This window comes from Monodon monoceros, unplaced genomic scaffold (assembly GCF_005190385.1).
Source record: "Monodon monoceros isolate NGI ecotype Baffin Bay Population unplaced genomic scaffold, NGI_Narwhal_1 Super_Scaffold_18, whole genome shotgun sequence".
Lineage (NCBI taxonomy): Eukaryota > Metazoa > Chordata > Mammalia > Artiodactyla > Monodontidae > Monodon > Monodon monoceros.
Genome location: NW_021703774.1, coordinates 67,288,294 through 67,307,558, shown reverse-complemented (window position 1 = coordinate 67,307,558; position 19,265 = coordinate 67,288,294). Strand labels below are relative to the sequence as shown.

The following is a 19,265-nucleotide window of genomic DNA, read 5'->3' as shown; positions in this document are numbered from 1 at the left end:
ATTCTTCATATAGGTATGACTGCTAGTGTGGCATTTATGTATTAAAATACACAGCATTTGTGACAAGTTTATTTCCTTATATTACAAAGAGGATATTTTATTGATTTGTTTTAATTATGTGTGTAGGAAGTTATATAACCTATAAATTTCACTGCAAGAGAGTAAAGGAAAAGTGAGGAGACACTGGACTTATTATACAAGGCAGAGTTGGCCAGAGTTTACTGATAGGGTTGAGTACATTATCCTATATGACATGCTCCATATTTATCTCTGAACTTTACTCTTCATCACTCCCTCCCCTCCAACCACACTGACTTTTGTGCTTTCCCTCAAAGCCATCAAGCTCACGCCCAACTCAGATTCTCTGCTCTTGCTGTTTCTCTGCTTGGAACACCCATCTTCTGCATCTCATTGAGCTCTCTTGCTTCATTCACTCTTCACTCAAATGCCACCTCCTGGGAAAGTCTTCTGCGACCACCACACTTCACATCACTCTATCTTTAATCATTAGTTCCTCCAGCAGGTATCCCTACCTACAATTCTATCATAATATTATTTACCTATCTATTCTTTATCTGGCCCATGGGAATATGCATCCCATGAGGGAAGTGGGCAATGCTATTTCGGATCCCAGTGCCTGCAACATGGAAAATGGCATAAAGTGGGCACTTGACAAACATTTGTAAAGTGAATGAATTAATGCATGAAGATATCGCCTGTGTTCCTGATCCCTAGGAGCTACGGCTCTTTCTCTTTCCTATCTACATAAGTTATAACCAGTCTAAGTCAGCATTCATTCTTTCAAATATATCCATCAAATGCCGACCATATTTCAGGCAGTGCGAACACAATAATAAATAAGACATAGCCTGCCTGCATACTTTGTAATTAATGATCATTTTCAGCACCTGTGAAGCACTTGAGCCCTACAGTGAAATGAGCCTATTAAAAAAAAAAAAACCCATTTCTCTTTTATATTCTGAGCATCTTTAAAATACAACAATTATGATATTCATAAATTAGAAGTTATCTCTCATGTGTTAAGAAAAAAGTTGTTATCACGTATAAAGGAATTTTTACCAATGTGGAAAATCTTGCTGCCAGTGCTGGATGTCCTTTTCGAGTCCCCAAAACATCAGCCCTCAGAGGCTGAGGGAGCTAAAGGCTGATGATGTTTGAATAAGTGGAAGCTTTTATTTCCCTTCAGCGGTGTAGCCGGCAGGGGCCTCTACCTACCTGGCTGAGATGAAACTACCCATGTAAGGCACAGAGGGACCATCTGCCCTCTGAAGAACTCCACTAGCTAGAAAGTCCATTCCAGCCTCTTTGTTAGGGTGGCACAAGTCAGCATCAGCCCCAGTTGATGGCATACAGCCACAGTGGAGGTTCCAGGCAGGAGACGATCATTCAGTCCCTTTCATTTCCCTACTCTCTGGCCAGGCATCTTTCCCACATGCTGAGGAGAGAGACAAAAGCAACCCCAAAACTAACAGAGCCTGTATACTTGTACGGAGCTGTACAACGGATTTTCTCATTCATTTTTACATTTGGAGAATAGATAGTACCATTTTGTTTTTATAAATTAGCAAATTAAAGTTCAGAGAGGTTTAGAAACTTGGTAAAGCTGCAACTTAAACCAAGGTCTTCTGGTTCTAAGTTAGAAAATGGAAATCATTGGCTAAAATAAGTTTGGGGGATTATCTGTGGGGTTTAATTCTCACTGGTATAGAACTTCACGTAAGGAGCAGGCTACATTCCACCCTGATCAAACTCTTGAACAAATCTCAATTTACTGCCTACTTGGGCACACATTCCCTCCCAGTTCCCACAATTTCATAAAAACTACATTCCTAGAAAGCTTCTAGAATTGAGAAAACCTTAGAGTAGGCCATGATGAACCTGTACTCTTACGCCAAACTTTAACAGTGACAGAGGAACAACCCTCTTACTTTTCAAAACTGTTACTGTTGAGCAGCACAATTTTAATAGAATGATGCAGGGGCGGGGGGGGGGGCTAGAAAGATGTAGGTAGTGTTCGGAATTAAGGCGGAAAACTCTGATATGCCCCTTCTCTAAACCTCCTCCCTACATGCCCTCCCGCCACGCACCCCCATCCAGACACACAGACCAATTTCCTTTCAGGCCTGACCTTTAAGCAAAAATATCTAGATTAAACGGAGCTAAAAATGGGCTCCGGAAGGGCTGCCCAGGGGTTTCAGGTCCACACCAGTATCCTCCAAAGGGCGTATCCATGGGGCCGGTAGGAAAGAGTTAGTATTTGAATTGGTGTTCTACCAAAGTAACTCAGGAAGGTAAAGCTGTGTTGGTCCTTTCTGCAAGAATCTTAAGTCCCTTTAAAGTACCAGACTACTTCAAAAGAATTTCAGGAGTTTCAGCTTGCTACAGACACGCGTGTGTCCTAAAGGCTTAAAAAGCATCAGTCTCCTTCCAGTGTCCTCCTGTCTGCCCTATCAATTCCCCACCTCTCGGCATGGTTTGGATTCTCCTCTCTCAGCCCGCCCCAGCTTCCTTAGAGCAGGAGTGCACGGCTGGCTGTGTCCTCTGGTCGCCCGTCCAGAGTCCCGTGTGGGAGAGATGCTGACTCCCCAGCAGTCAGGAGGAGAGGTGTGTCTTCTCAGGTTTCCTGAGTTCACCTGAGGTAGAGGTCAGTTCCTGGCTTGGGTGGCTCCCTCTAGCTAATAGACTAGAGGCTGCAATATGAAAGGGAGAGAGCCGGACCAGCCCAAAGTAGAAAACCAATCTGACCGAGCTCCCAATCTTGCTGAATATGGCCCATTAGATGAGATAGGGAAAGAGAGCAGAAGTGGATGCAGGGTGAGAGAGGTGGTGAGAAAAAGGCCTGTTGGAAACCAGGAATTATGAAAATAACATTCAGATACAAACTTCCAACTTTGTCCTGCAATCAGGAAAGGCTGCAAACTTTTCACGGTAAAGAGCATTTAAGACCTTGACTTTCTTGTACAAGTTTGTCTGCTGCTGGTAATTAGCATGCTGTTGTGTAGTTTATTCCACTGAGACAAAGAGCAATGATTACATCTCACCTTGTAGTTGAGGAAGTGAGTGATGCACATTAGCACAAAAAGCCCACCCTTTGGAATACAAAAGTATAGCCAACAAAGACAGCACAAGAAATCCTCCTCTGCGTGACCCCAGCCATCTCCTGACCCACCTTGGTCAAGGTGGTTGTCACCTTGGAGCACAACTGGACCTTTCCTCATCAGCATATGGGACGATCTGCCTTTTTGTTTTCTCGGAGGTAAAGGGACGGAACCATAGTGGTTCCAAAACCTACGGCCAGGCGTCTCCGTCCCTCCGTGCCGATGATTTTTCTATGAAGCAAAGGATTCAAAGGCTGTGTCAGTCAGGCTGAGCAGGGAGATGCAGCAGACATCTGAGCCTTCATTAGACAATGAAAATTAGTAAGGGAGGAACAGAGAAAGAACAAAGAGGGAGGAGACAGAAAAAGAGGGGAGGTCCAGGATTCCCAAGGAAAGGGGTTTCCTTTCTCTTCCCAGAGCCCCCAGGAAGGAATAAATATAATTACCGACCTAGCATGACAGCATACAAAATAAAAGAGGCACCCGCCAGGTGACCATCTCTGCCGGGACTCGAACCCGGAACCTCTGGATTAGAAGTCCAGCGCGCTCGTCCATTGCGCCACAGAGACCTCACCACACACACAGCATCAGCACCAGAACTGAAAAAGCACATACCTTCTGCATCACCGAGCCATCTCAGCATCCTGCTCTCTGAGCGGTGGGGGGACAGGGACAGCTGGAAAATCTGGAGTGGAGATCTACCAGCCGGCTCCATCAAAGCTTTTCTCAATACCGTGGGTCCTGGGGTCCTCAGAGGATTGGAGAAATGTGAAGGTGGTCATTCTCCCAGTCCCAGAATCTCTGATGGAGTAGGACAGAGCTACAGCCTTTGCTCTTCTTTCCTCTCCATCCCTAAGGGAGGATAGGGAGAATGCCTTTCTATTCTCATGCTAATTAAGCAGAGCACACCCAGCCCAGCGGAGAAAACCGAAGCCTTCTCTACCTCCACCCCTCTCCCTCGCTGTGGTTTCATCCCATTCCAGCTATTCTCAGACAGGGGCTGGGCAAAGCTGGGAGATTCAGGAAAACCCTCGATCCCTGAGACAAAGGAGCTGCCTCCGTAAAGAAACAGTGTGAACGGCAGCAGCGGCTAGCAGGGAAGCTGGGCTCCAGGAGGCTGGTCCAGTTCTCAGCTTTGAGAGCTGTATCTGTCGAGTCTGGGGAAGAGGTAACGGGAGTCTGATATGATGTTCCTTTAGCATCTTCACTAGAATTAAGGATGGGAGTGGAGTCGAGCAGCAGTGAATGTGTGTGTGTGTGTGTGTGAGAGAGAGAGAGAGAGAAAGTGAGAGAGAGGGGGGGGGAGGGAGGGCACACACAGGGAAGAGGGTGAGAGTGGCAGCTCTGTAATGAAATACAGATGGTCTTCAAGCAGCCCTCCACGAATACCTGCTTCCCTTCCCCCACCTTCCCCAGCTCCAAGTCTGCCTTTCTTTCCTCCCAGGACTGTCTCATTTAAAGAATGAGGATTTCTCAGCTGTCTGGGCTTGCTAGAGGTGTCCCAGGACAATCAAACTGACCATCTCTCCACAACCATACATAAAGACCTCCATACCCAGCCCAGACCCAATAACACAGTTCCCATTTTTAAAAGCTTCCTAGAGAAGATAATGCCATAATCACTGTTTCCACTATGCCAGTCCTTCTGAAAGTCTAATCTAAGCCCTTCTTACCTCACCTTCAGCTCATTTTATCTTATTTGATTCCCAGATACATCAGGGGACAATGCATTGATCTAAAGACTTTGATTCAGTGTTCAGGACCGTACTCCCACTCAAAAGGTTGCAATAAGAGCAAAGCACTGGCTCAGATTCCCCTCGTGCTCCCTCAGTGTGTTTTTCTTAGGGCCCACGGCTCTGGGCACTGCCAACTGACTCCGATTATAACTCCAGATCTAGGTGATGGCCAAGTGAAGAACAATATGACAATATGAATGGCTTCAATTAGAGGAATCTTTAAGGGCTCTTCTAACTCTCAGACTACATCCTAGTGCAGTATCTCACACTTCCCTACCTGTTCCTATAGCCCCAACGATGGGATCTGGGAGAGAACGGACCAAGGTGATTCAGTCAGGCTGGGATGCAAGGGGAAGACTCTTAACACCTGGGGAAAAACAGCCACTCCAATCAAGCCTGCCTTCCGTCTAGGACCTAGAGATAGGAGCTCAGAAAAGTGAAACAGATTATGCATATTACAAACCTAAAGCAAGGAGGCTCATTATAGGCCGTCCTTAATACATTTGCCCTAGACAACTCCTAGAACCTGACACATAGAACTCCATGCTGGCCAGAGACTGTATTACTTTGAGTGGCTAGTAGCAAGGTGCTAGTCAAGGAATTCACCAGGAGATCCGTGTGCCTGTAAAGGGAAGCTCAACCCTTAGGCCAGCCATGAACCCCTTGGGTACAAGGAATAGGAAAGCCTAGGTTCTCAGGGTACTTTGCACCAGGCTCTGTCCATGTTCTCTGAGACACGACACACATCCTTTGCTCTTCATAACGATATAGCCCTACACCCAAGAAATCTATCAGTCCCAAGTTCTGCCCAAAGCTTCACTACCCTAAGAGATCATGTGTTCTCCACAACCTGAATGAAGACCCCCAGCTCTCCAACTCCCTCCAGGACCTTCATTCGCTGTTTGTAATGGTCTCAGTTGGGGCTGGGGATACAATGATGAGAAATAATAATGACATGGTCCCACCCTCAAGGATCCTGTAGGCAAATTCTAATCTAGGAACTACTCTGAAAGACTTACAGGAAAAGATGGAATCAGTCTTATTACCCACCAAATAAGGTGTCAATTTTCCAAGTTCACACCAAGACCGTAACTCTGGAAACAGAAAGACCCAGCTTCAGTAGCAAGCTGTGCAGCTTACTTGCTTCAAAACCCTGGGAAAATGACTTATCTTCTCTATCTTCCATTTCCTCCTTATAAACTGAGGGCAATAAAAAAATGCTGTTGAGAAAGATGATCTGAGACTTCATGGTACACGCCGTTGTCCCCTTCCTTCCTCTGTCCCATGAGTTATAATTCTTGACTATCTTGCCTGGATTGCCTCCTTCCTCTCAAATACCCTTCCTTTATTTTTCCTTCACCCCCCACAGCAATTTCTCCATTCTAGCAAAAAACCCACCCCTCCTCAACAAGAGTCTTTCCAGGACCCCTTATACTTACAATCCATATCAATAAAAATACCCTTGCACTTTGTCCAAGGATTTTTATCAAATAAGGAATGTCCCTCTGACATCTGTTATTTCACTTTACATCCATAAATCAGATAAAGCTTCTTGATAAGTGTGAATACTGTCTCTCAACTAGGTTTTTAACTTAAAAATAAGAAGGGAAACAATCAAAGAAAGTGATAGTTTTTAAAGGGGCAGGAAAGATAAGGTTAAGCCATTCAAAACGATTAAAGAGAGTACATCTTTTTTCTTCTTTTAAACTAGGTATGTCATTTGTGTTTATGTAAACCCTTAAGAAGATGAGTACATTCTCCTTCCAAAAGAAATTTGGCACTGATTGAATTCTCCAAAGATCTGTGACTCAAGCATTACTCATGCTTCTAACTGAATACCACCCTTTGACCCCACAGACACACTGGTGATGCTCATACATTATTTCATGCACAAAGTGTTGCTGGGATACATATGATAAATGCCAAAATAAATTCTCCCATTGGCCCGGAAACAAATACAATTAAATCCCATATCCTACTGTGGTCCTGCTGACAGCTTCCCTAAAGGTACTTATACCAACTAGTCCATGTTTTGAATACGAAGAGATATTAGATGGAGTAAGACAGTGTAATAGTCATTTGGATAGCAGAGCCTTTAAACACCATACTTTCATCTTTCAGTCCCCACAATGTTCCAAACCTTATTCATTCACATATGTGGACACATCCTCCAGAAGTGGTTTCCATATACCATTTTCTAGTGTCCCTAATGACTAAAAGCTCCCTCTTACTTTTTCACCCCTACAAGTCAGCCCACCTCATTCCTCCTGTCAGCACCTCCCAGAGAGGTTGAGAAACGTGTTTTGCAAGGTCAGGCCTGTGGGGCTAGGCCCATTCTGCAGAAGTAACAGATGCTCAGCACCTAACTCCCTACCCCTTAAAGAAGGGCAGCAGGGACATATCCATAAGGCTGGCAAAAGGCCTTGAGTTCTTTTCCAGATACTGCATCCTTTTGGGGCCTTGCTCCATGTCATTTGTCTATTCCTCTCATGCATTTTTCTAACCCATGACAATAAAGCATTTATGTTCCTAAAGCCTTCTATTTCCTTCCTTCTTCAGTCAAGGAGCTTGACAAGATTGCTTGTTCCATCCTCATCTTTTTCCTGTTATCAAAGCAGAAAGAAGTGAGTTAATCCAGATAATAATTGAGCCTGAGATCAAGCCAAAGGAGGACAAATACTGAGCAAATTTTGCTTTAATCATCGCATCCAACTTTCAGAAACCATTCCAGGTCTAGCCCAGTCCCATTGGGTTACCCAGCCCTCTCAAGCTTCCCCAAAGGTAGACCTAGAACCAACCTATCTTGACAATGGGCTGGAATTCCAATGACTAGTCAAGGTCACAATGGAGTCCACACAGGGTCAACCTCCTACGGGAGTCTAAATAATGCCAAAGAATCTGGAGATAGAATATCCCTTTCCTGGTTGCCTCTATCTCCCATCTTTCTCAACCTTCTCTAGGAAACTGTCTACAAAGTTCAAGAGGGCATGTCTCCGAGGATATGAATTCTCTGGTCAAAAAAGATGAGGCAGCTAGCAGTGTCTAACAAAAGAAGAGGAAGTGAGTCGATATGTCCCACCAGATCTTTCTGGGAATTTGCTGGAAAATGTTCCCCCCAAAATGAATTAATTTCTGGTATTTCCTCTCTAGTTCAACGCCTTTTCTTCTTTTTAAAATCCAGGGTCTCGTAGACATAGAGAATGGACTTGAGGACACAGGGAGGGGGAAGGGTAAGCTGGGACGAAGTGGGAGAGTAGTATGAACATATATACTCTACCAAATGTAAAATAGATAGCTAGTGGGAAGCAGCCACATAGGACAGGGAGATCAGCTCGGTGTTTTGTGACCACCTAGAGGATAGGGAGAGTGGGAGGGAGACGCAAGAGGGAGGAGATATGGGGATATATGTATATGTATGGCTGATTCACTTTGCTATACAGCAGAAACTAACACACCACTGTAAAGCAGTTATACTCCAATAAAGATGTTAAAAAAGTTTTTTTTTTAATTTAATAAAGTAAAATCCAGTGTCTCTATGCCTCCGTTGCTAACCCCAAGCCATCCCCTTCTTGTGTGTTCAGTACTAACTCCCCCGTTGTGTTTTCTTACAGTTTCTTCTCATCATCTCCATCAATTTCTCCTTCTTCCTCAGGGTACATCAACCTTAGTCATTTCCTGATTTAAAATGTCCCTTCCCCCTCTGCCCACACCACTCCTCAGTCATGTTCATTTCACTTCTTCCCACATTCTGCAGTTGACATTCCCTAATCCTTTCCCACCCAGTCCCTATGCCCTGCAAGGCTCAATTTCTTGGCCATTTTCCTACCCATTCTCATCTGCACTTGGATTCATCTATTCTAAGGACTATTGCCCAAACTCACTGTGCCTGGTCTCTCCCAGATTCAGCCCACTGCTCCTCTCTGTCTCTGTCCCCGTAGCCACCATCCTGAAGACTTTCTGAGTTCCGCAGGCCCCCAAGCTCCTCGACCCTCACCCTCAATCTTAATACTCTGTCACTTGGCTCCAGAGTCTTGGTATTGTCTTTCCTTCATCCTCAGGCTTTTTCTTTCCTCTAGACTTCATTTCCCAGATCTCTTTATTTCCCTCCCATCTTTTCAGCCCAGATCTCTTCTCCTTCTTAAATCTTCAGTCTATAGTACCTGTTCTGAATCTCCTCCTACCCAGTCCATACGGTGCCAGATTTCTGAGGGTTGTCCAGAATGACTTGCTGGTCCTTCCCTTCTTCACCATGTTCACCTCCAGACATCCTGGAATCTTCCAGTCTCTACAACACACCTGTGTCTCTTTTACTTCTTTGCCTGGGACTCCGTGCACCACTGGCTTTAAAACTGAGAGACCCTGAATAGGGCCCTGCTAATCCCCACAGCATTGAGTTACCAGAGGGATGGGCTGGCAGCCAGGATCCTTAATCTTCACAGTGACCATGGGGCCCTTGGTCCTTAAAGGGGCAGATGCTCTAGGACAGAGGCTGAAGAATTAGAAGATGGATCCTTAAAAGGTCAATTATTCTGTAGTCATTGGCCAAGGGATTCAAGAACCTTGGATTTGCCTAATACTAGGAGTAAACTGAGCTTCCTTTCTCTTTCGCCTACCTCAGCTCCACTTCCCTTTCAGCCTGGAAGGAACCTTGAGGTGAACACAATAAAGCAGGCTCCACAATGGCCAGACAAAAAAGGTATTCATCTTTTACAATGCATCGGTTTAATTAAACAAAAAAGTACAACCATGAAAATTTCAATCCCAGGAACTAAACTTGCTCTTACATAAGGACCTTCTGTTTGACAAACCACAGCAACATCTATATACAGTTTATCCTTACACAGCAGTTCATCACTGCCTACAGAGGATTGGGCCTTCTAAAGTCTGTCCCAAAGAGTGTTCAGTCCCCACAATGAAAACAAGGTTAAGGGAAAGCATTTTACCTTGAGTAAGGCAGTTAATCTCCTTCAGGATCAGCTTCTCCTCCTTTAAAAGGTGGTAGCTGAATTTTCAAGGTCCTTCCTCATGCTACCTGTCTACGATTCTAAGAAACATTATTAACAGTAGTCATAATGATGATAAAAGGTTTTGGAATTCTTTATCTCATTTTATCATCAGAACAGACCCTAGATTGTGGAAAAAGTGATTATCGTTATCCTCCTTTTACAAAGAAAAACTTTGATCAAAGACATTAAGTGGCTTGGGACTTCCCTGGTGGCGCAGTGGTTAAGAATCCGCCTGCCAACGCAGAGGACAAGGGCTCGAGCCCTGGTTCAGGAAGATCCCACATGCCATGGAGCAACTAAGCCCGTGCACCACAACTACTGAGCCTGCGTGCCACAGCTACTGAAGCCAGTGTGCCTAGAGCCCGTGCTCCGCAAAAGAAGCCACCACAGTGAGAAGCCTGTGCACTGCAACGAAGCATAGCCCCACGCACAGCAACAAAGACCCAATGCAGCCAAAAATAAATAACACAACCTTTTAAAACAAAAAGACATTAAGTGGCTTGCCCAAAGTCACTCAGCTCAGAAGCGGTGGGGCAGAAGAGCCACCGGTGCCGTGTTCTGACTTCTGCCACCGCTCCAGCCAGCTGTCCACAGAAGAGATCTGCTGATAGGCAGGGGCTGCCCGTAAGATTTGTCCCAGGAAGTGAGATTCCGAGACCTTTCCCCGCCTTTGCATACACAGGGTGGTGGCCCAGGGAAGGACAGAAGGGCCAGGCAGGTCTGGAAAGAGCCACAGGGCGGAGGAAGAGGCTATGGTGCTTAGAAGACAGACAGCAGCATTGGGTAAGGCAGCTCTCTACGGGCTCCCCTTTAGTGGCTCACTCCCCTTTCAGTTACTTTAAGTGAAAACACAGGAAACATTTATCTGATATCCAGATAAATAAAATAACCTGCCCAAGATCAGTCAACTAGTCATCCACAAAGCTGGCACTCAATTCCAGGTTTTCTGACGCCTACTTTAGTGCAAAAATGTAGGAGTCAGAAAACATCAAACACCTTTTAATGAAATACATCAAATAACAGGTAAGCGAGAAAAGCATTTTAACAGATTCAATCCTTAGATCAAATACAGCGCTCATTCATCTCATACAGATACAATTTTTTTTTAATATTTTTCCTGGTGCTGAGAACTCTCAGGATTTGCTCTCTTAACAACTTTCTTAGATAACACACAGCAGTGATAAACTTCAGTGCCCTTTTTATTCTATTATAGTGTCACCAATTCACTCTTGAATCTTCAATATCGTCCCTATGCAGTGCGTGTGGGGAAGGGGAGGGAAGACCAACATGCTTAGTATTCCGTCTTAACTGATAAATTAAAACATCAAAAGTATTGAATAAACTCTTCCCAGAATCACTGAAGGCTCAAAATAGAAAAAGGGTTTAAAATAATTGTCTCCATTTTTAACCTAATGCATCAGTTGAATTTTTACCACATGCTCTTATGACACTAATAATTTTTTTAAAAAACTGATTTGAAGATTAAATTGATAATGCTAAGTGGGTGCATGCTTGCTCTCTATTTTCTATATTTCTGTAGTCTGTAATTTTTGTCAACCCTCTCCATCCGTAATTACATAGATTAGTAAACTCATGACCATAGAAATTAAATTACTTACCCAAAATTACAAAAATAGACTAACCATAATGGTCTAATTGGAAAACTACAGACTTTAAAGTCGGGATTGACCAAGGTTTGAATCTCAGTTCTGCAACTTACTGTGGGATGATGGGCACCGAAGGGCACCTAAATGTACCTCTCTGATGTTTGCATTACTCATTTGATTTTTTAAATGCACACAAGTAATAATGCCATGTAAGGTCATTATAAGGAATACATGAGATAAAGGATGAGAAAATCCTTAGTAGACTAGTGCCAGGTAGTCTCCATTTTTACAGAGAAGAGCTTATACCCAGGGATTTTCCCTCATCCCCGACCCATGCCACGATTGACTTCAATGTAGCTAATGCGAAAATGTTCTCACTAGAGTCACTAATGGCTCCCTAATCGCCAAATTCAATAGTCTCACTTCACCTTTCTGCAGCATTTCACGCTAGGGACCACACCTCTGTTCTCGAAAATGTTCACTCCTCTGGTTTCTGTGACACAAGCTACTCTCTTCTAATTTGCCTCCTACTTCTTGCCCCCCCACCCCTTTTCAGTCTCCTTCACTAGCCCCTCCTCTTCCTTCTTAAGTATCGGTGTTCCACAGAGCAGCGTTTATCAGAGTGCCAGTCAGAATGTTAGCAGCGCTTTCATATTATTAAATAGAAGAGAAAAGAAATGATGGGACAGGAAGAGACAGGACAAAATAAAAAAGAAAATATCAGAGGGCATCACCTTCTAATAAGACCATGTACTGGTTCATAAAATTTTGTTTTAGTTACATGTACATGGATTTGTGTGGGCTTGTATGTTCTGGGGCACAATAAAAATTAACTTTTTCTGTGAGCTGTGGTCAAAAATACTCTCCCAAAGTGTGCCTTGCTCTCTTCTCATATTTTCACCCTGAATGATCTTAAATAGCACCATACCACATACTACCAACTACGAGCTAAAAATTCCCATACCCATATCTTAAAGCCAGACATCTCACCTGAAAGCCAGATTGGTGTATTTGGCTGCCTTGAAACAGCCATCCCTATGTGACTCACAGGCATCTCAACTGTAAAATGTACAATTCTGAACTTACAGTTCCCCATAAATCTCCTGCTCCTCATAATCCACCAATCTAGCTAATGTTAGTGCCATCCACCTACTCATTTATTGATTTCGCAAACCCACAAACATGTACTATATACCAAGAAAGTGCTAAGCATTTCAGACACAGAGATCATGAAGATACCATACCTGCCCTGGATAGAGCCACAGTCAGAAACAAAATAAACAGAATCATAAAACAAAAAAGTTGCCCAGGGCTTCCCTGGTGGCGCAGTGGTGAGAGTCCACCTGCCGATGCAGGGGACGCGGGTTCGTGCCCCGGTCCGGGAAGATCCCACATGCCGCGGAGCGGCTGGGCCCGTGAGCCATGGCCGCTGAGCTTGCGCGTCCGGAGCCTGTGCTCCGCAACGGGAGAGGCCACAGCAGTGAGAGGCACGCGTACCGCAAAAAAAAAAAAAAAGTTGCCCAACTGTAGAAGTAGGTCCAGCGTCCTACAATATCAAAGAATATGGGCAAACTAATCCAGGCTGCAGAACCTGAGAAAGTTTTCTAGAGCTGCAGACCTAACCTGAGGTTTAAAGTAAGAACAGTTGTGAATCTGAGCCAAAGAGGTTAGAGTGGGAAGAGTGCATGCATATGTGCGTGCGTGCGTGTGCGTGTATGTGTGTGTTGGGGAAACAGAGAAAGAAAGGCATTCTAAGGAGAGGGGACAGCACAAGCAATGATATAGCTCTGTGTAAGATACTATACAAGAAATGAGGGGTTGCTTAAATCCAAAGTCTCAGGCAGGGAGTTACAAAGAACGTGGCCAGAAAGACCACATCCTGGAGACATTCATATGTCATGTTAAAGGCCTTCGATTTTCATCCTGCAGCAAATGCAGAGGCAGTGACGGACAAGTTTTAAGTGAGGGAGAATTATGATATGATTTGCATTTAAGATAGATCATTCGGGATGCGGCATGGTGGATAATTTCAAGAGGTCACAGTGAGGAGGCTTTGGCAGTCATCAAGGTAAGTTATGATGGAGATCTGGACCCCAGTAATAGAAGAGATTACACAACAGTAAATTGACAGGAGAAGGCTGATTTGCCATAAAGAGTACTGAGGAGAAAGAACTGGTCATCCATTCACTTAAGCTGGAAACATGGAGACTGTCAAGGCTCCTTCCCTCACCTTTATCCTCCAAATTTAATCAGCTACTGAGTTCTAGCAATTCTGCCTCTTCTCTAGCTCTCAAATCTATCCCTCACTTTCCATTCTCATCGCTTTTAGTTCATCCTTTGTAACCAGGGCAATTAAAAAATTTTAATAACCCATCTCTTGTCTACCTGCAACCCTCCCCGTGCCCCTTCTACCCATCTGCCATACCACCACCAAGAGCAATTGTGATTTTTCTGGAAGGCGAAACCCCTCAATGTTTCTCCATGGCCTAGAGAAGAGCCTAAAGGCCATTTATGATCTGATCTCTCCTCCCCTTTTCAATGCATTTACTAATATTCCCCACTCCTACCCTCATGTTGTGCCATGCCAAAGTACTTACAGTTCCCTAAAATAGAAACAATATAAACCAGAGTGAAAAACCTGTTCCAATCCCATGCTAACATGCTTTGGGATGCAATGCTTCCTCTTTCTGGAAGGCCCTTCCCTTCTCCCCACCCTCACCTCTGCCTGGAGAACTGCTCCTCCTGCTTGAAGATTCAACTCCATCACCTCATTTTCTATCATATCTTCCCTGACCTCCCCCATAGCCCTAAGCAGACTGGATCACACCCATCTTCACACAACCCTGTGCAGATGGCTACTGGAGCACCAGGCACACTGTACTGCAATCAATTTTGTGCAGGTCTCTCTCCGACCAGATGGTGAGCAACTGAGTTCCTTCTACTTCATCAGTCCAGCAGTGTCTAGCACATGGGAGTTGCTCAACATATGTTTGCTGGGTAAAAAAAAAAAAAAAAAGCATAGACAAACAAACTGACTAGAACTGGTCTCTGTCCCACCCACCCCCAGCCGCCCAGAAATTATCCCATAATACTACTATAATTTTTTTTATAATGGAAATATTAGATGGAAACCCTTAAAATGAGTCCTAAGAACTGGAGACTTTTTCTGCTGTTCTACCTCAAAGCGGTAGTTGGAACTTTCTCCAGAGCTCCAGTTTTTACATCCAGTCTACTGAATATTTATTAGATGGGTTTCCAGAAGCTTAAATAACATAGTTTATACAAAACTAACCTCCCTCCATCCCAAAACACTACACCCCACAGAAAGATTCTCCTGCCTCCACTATTTCTTTCCAGGGTTCAGCATTTTCCAAGTCAATCACTCAAACCCGCAAACTGAGAGCGGCCCCTGCCTTCTCCCTCTCAGCCTTTCCATCACCAACACCAAACACAGAGCCTCCTTTCCGTTCCCAGCGCCATCAGCCTAGCTCAGGACTGTGACTTTGCTCTTGGATTTCTATAATCATCTTTGGACAACCTCTTTAAAATAAGCTTTTAAAATTATCTTAAATCTGAAAATCTCACTCCCACCCCAAAAATAATAATTTTCCAAGTTTAATATGTGTCTGAATAATAGGATCACTCATCAAGTATGTCCTATGTGCCAGGCACTATTCAAAGCACTTTAAATAGATTAATTTATTTAAGGCTCGCATCACACAACCCTAGGACACATGTACTCTTATTATCTCTATTTTCCATTCAAGGAGAATAAAATATTGAGAAGTTAAGCATCTTGCCCAAGGTCACACAGCCAGCAAGTAGCTATTCATTTACTTAAACACATTTTCACATATGTTATATGTGAAATATAACATATGCAAAAATATCGTTTTAGTCCTTTCTCTTGTTTTACACAAAAGGGATAACAGTATGTGTGTTTTCTTTGTATTTGCTCTTAACAATACATCCTGGTTATCTTTCCATGCTGGTACGTATAAATTCACCTCATTCTTTGTTATGTGTTATTACAAAGTATGGCTATAGCATAATTTATTTGACCAATTCACTGTTGATGGATATTCAGGTTGTTTTCCATTTTTCACTACTGTAAATAATGACGTGATTCCTATGTACATAAATCACGGCACTTATGTGAATAGATTTATAGCACAGATTGGTGGAAATAGCACTGCTGGTATTTCCATTTTTAATTTTGATACATTCTGCCAAAATATCTCCAAAAAAAACTGCACCGATTTACATTCTCACTAACAATATATAAAGGTGCCCGTTCTTCCAAATGCTTGGCAAGTTGGACATTATCCATCATTTTAATTTTTAACAATCTAGGGTCTCTTTGTTGCTTTAACTTGCATTTCTCAAAATTCACATGCAGTAGACCATCTTTTCAGATGTTTATTGGACAGCTATACTTGTTCTGAAAATTCCTACTCATGCCCTTTGTCCAATTTTCTATTGAATTGTTTGTCTTTTACGTGTGTTTATTAAATATTCTACATATTATCAATTTAATACTTTGTTATATATGTTGTAAATAAAATTATCCCAATCTGTAACTTACTTTTAAATTTTGCCTACAGTGTCTACAATTATATCAATTTTCAAAAATCTTGCAGTAACCTACTGTATAGCACAAGGAACTCTCCTCAATATTCTGTAATAACCTAAATGGGAAAAGAATTTGAAAAAGAATAGATATATGTATATATATATATAACTGAATCACTTTGGTTATTCAATCACATAACATTCTGCTACAAAAATTTTTCCCACTGACATTGGGCTAAAGATAAAACTTTTCAGTGTCTGGTTTTCACGTCCTACCTTCTCAAATTTGGTTTAAAGCCACCTCACCAAATTTATTTCCCTTTATTCTTATCCACAAAGTTTTTCAAACAAACTAGTGTACTTGACTGTATCCTAAATAATCCTTCATTACCTTTGCTAGGCATGCTTTGCAATTAGGAGAGAACGAAAGCAGATACATCCTTTGTCTACACATCTTTAGTCTGAAGCACTGGCATTGTGGGCCTATCCAAGGTCCATTACTACCCTTTGGCAAGGCAAGAATGGGTGTATTTTCTCTTATTAACTTAAAAAGCTCTGACGTTGAGGGTAAAAAAGAGGGGATTTCTATGATTAAATAACCTATGGCAACATACCACTCTTTCAGCATTCCTAGGCCAGAGAACTTGGTGTTAAACAAGGCAACAGATAATGGGATCTGAAACTTGAAGAAGCCTTACTGGCATCCAAACTCATAACATTCAGGATACATTTCTTACAGAATCTCTGACTGATGAGGTGAATATTAGAAAGGAATCAGGAGGGGTTAGAAGAACTGAGATAATACTACCTGAAGAGAAAAGACTGAAGTTAACCTGAAAAATGCTGTGTGTATGTGTTCAAAACTCAGAGGAGTTGGGAGCCAGTTCAGCTGAGAAGCTGGGAAGAGGCTGCATTACAGCAAAGCAACCACAGCGAGGGAGCAGAGGACCAGGAATGGTGAGGGGTCAGGGTGGCCACACGAGGGTAGCAGAGAGCAGGCTAAACAGAAACGCTCTGGGTAAGAGTGAACAAGTTATTGGAACCGAACATCTAGACCCAAGAAGTACTTTCTATTCAGACAATGAGCACAGAGAAAAATTGTATGGTACACACAGGCAGAACAGAGAAACATCCCTCACACATCTGCTCTAAGGTGAAAGGGGCACACAGAAAGGTAACTAACATGGATTGAGTTCTTAGCTAGGAGTTTTGCAGAAATGTCTTCATTTAATCTTCACAACAAGGTGGAAAATAATAATGTGGAATATTCAACAAGTGAAAAGACTGATCTCAAATAAAAGAAGTGGCATGGTTGGTATTTAAGCCCAGGACAGTCCAACTTCAAAAGCCATCCTTTGTCCTGCACTGTTTCTACAAGGAGTCAGGAATAGCTCCTTGCAGCTGGACCCTAGAGCCTGTTTAACTTCCTTAGAGCCGGACACGCAGCCTTTCCTGGCCTCCTTCGTCCACACCAGCACTAGCCAGGGCTCCATGTGACTGTAGAAAGAACACCCTAATGTACCTGCCTCGGCGTCTGGCTTCATTCTCCACAAGAAGAGCAGCAGCAATGGTCAGCCTGACAGGTGGTAAGAGGCAGTGGAGACAGTAGTCCACAAGGAAGCCCTGGGACTGGACTCTGGTGGCGAATCTCATCAAGTGTCACCTGGCAAGGGAATACTACTCGAGTGGTAGCAAGCTCTGGAATTTTAGGGCTTAAAAAGGTCTTAGGACCAACATGGACCACAAGTGATCATGAGTTAGCCAAGAAGACAGATTTAAAATCAAGGATAGCAGAAAAATATACAAGAGAGCCTGGAATAGTATCTTCATGTCCAACTCATAACCATCAGCCATGGCCTTACCTACTGGGACTTGTTCTGAACTCAACTATCTAAGAGAAATCAGAGAAGATGTTCTGAAATGAGAAAGGAAATGGCAGAAGGTTAAGAATTAGGACACTCCACCTGATATATAGGAGGTTGAGGGGCAATTTAATAATAGTCTTGAAGGCTCTAGAGGGACATTACACAGATGCTAGGAAAGAGAAAGAGATGTCTTCTTTCGTGAACCAGAGGGAAAAGCCTTAAATGACAGTGGGAGGTTCTTGATTGTAAAATCAACGTGCAGAATCAAAGAATGTGGACACTCTTCTCCAAATGTGATGGACAGAGTTCTCTCTCATGCGTTCATTCAAACAACACTTAATAAGCACCGATTATGTGCCAAGCATTCTTATGTGCAATATCCCTTCTGTTTCTGACAACACAACTTGACAGAAAAATTGACAGGGTTTCTTTCCTCGTGAAGTTTACATCTACTGGGAGAAGGAGTACAGACAACAAATAAACCAAAGATAAATTATTAAGAAGATAGCAGAAAATGCTAACTGATTACAAGGGAATGAGAAGGCTTCTCTGAGGAGGCGATATTTTAAGCTGAGATGTGCAAGCAAGGCCAGCTTTGCATAGAGCAGAGAGGGAAGATTCCAGATCAGGAAGGCCAGCCAGTGCAAAGGATTAGGGTGGGCACGAGCTTGGTGTGTTAGAGATACAAAAGGAAGAATAGTGTGGGAGGGGTAGTGTGGCCAAAAAGTAACATGAGGTCAGAGGCATAGGCAAGGGCCAGATTGCATAGGGTTTTATGAATAAGGTTAGCAATCGCTGGAGAGGAAGAGTCAAGGAAATTATGTGTTGAAAGACTCAGTTATATTTTTCGGTTTTAAAACTTAACACAAAAGACTATTTACAGACACAGTTCTCTCAGGAGTCAGTCAGCCCCTTATGAGGAGACACAAGCTGTGGTGTGTTGCTTCTCAGGAATGTCAGGACCTAGGCATCATTTGGAAGCACTTATTAACAGTGAGGTCAGGAATCTTCATTATTACCCTATGGAACAAGAATCTCCTGGGTACCTGTATTATTTTTAACCAGTGCCCCCATATAATTCCTATGATCAGGCACAGATGGATATACTGGGTTTCTGGATGACCAAGGACTCCACCAGTTAATGTGTGACTTGTAGGAAGTTACCACATCTCCTGAGCCTCATTTTCTTCATCTGTAAACTGGGAATAATAATACCGACAAGACACAGGGCCATGTGTGAAGGCTGAATGATATAGCATGAGCAAAGTGCCAAGCACATAGTAAGCACTCCATGAACGCTGAAGGAATAAATACATGTGTGAATATGTGTCACCCTCCAGGAACCACAAGGAATTGGTTC

The 19,265-nt window shown here is 43.2% G+C and overlaps 1 long non-coding RNA gene and 1 other non-coding gene across 2 annotated transcripts in view; both read right to left on the bottom strand.

Moving 5' to 3' along the window:
• Nucleotides 1-3,232: 3,232 nt before the first annotated feature.
• LOC114899700 overlaps nucleotides 3,233-19,265 on the bottom strand; it is a 40,273-nt gene continuing 24,240 nt past the window's right edge. The window contains exons 2-3 of the long non-coding RNA XR_003794634.1: nucleotides 3,735-3,971; nucleotides 3,233-3,350 (exon numbers count right to left, since the gene is read on the bottom strand). This is a non-coding gene — a long non-coding RNA (uncharacterized LOC114899700). The remainder of the gene's footprint in view (nucleotides 3,351-3,734; nucleotides 3,972-19,265) is intronic.
• Nucleotides 3,615-3,688, bottom strand: TRNAR-UCU. Its single transcript has one exon. It is a non-coding gene; the product is annotated as a tRNA-Arg (tRNA).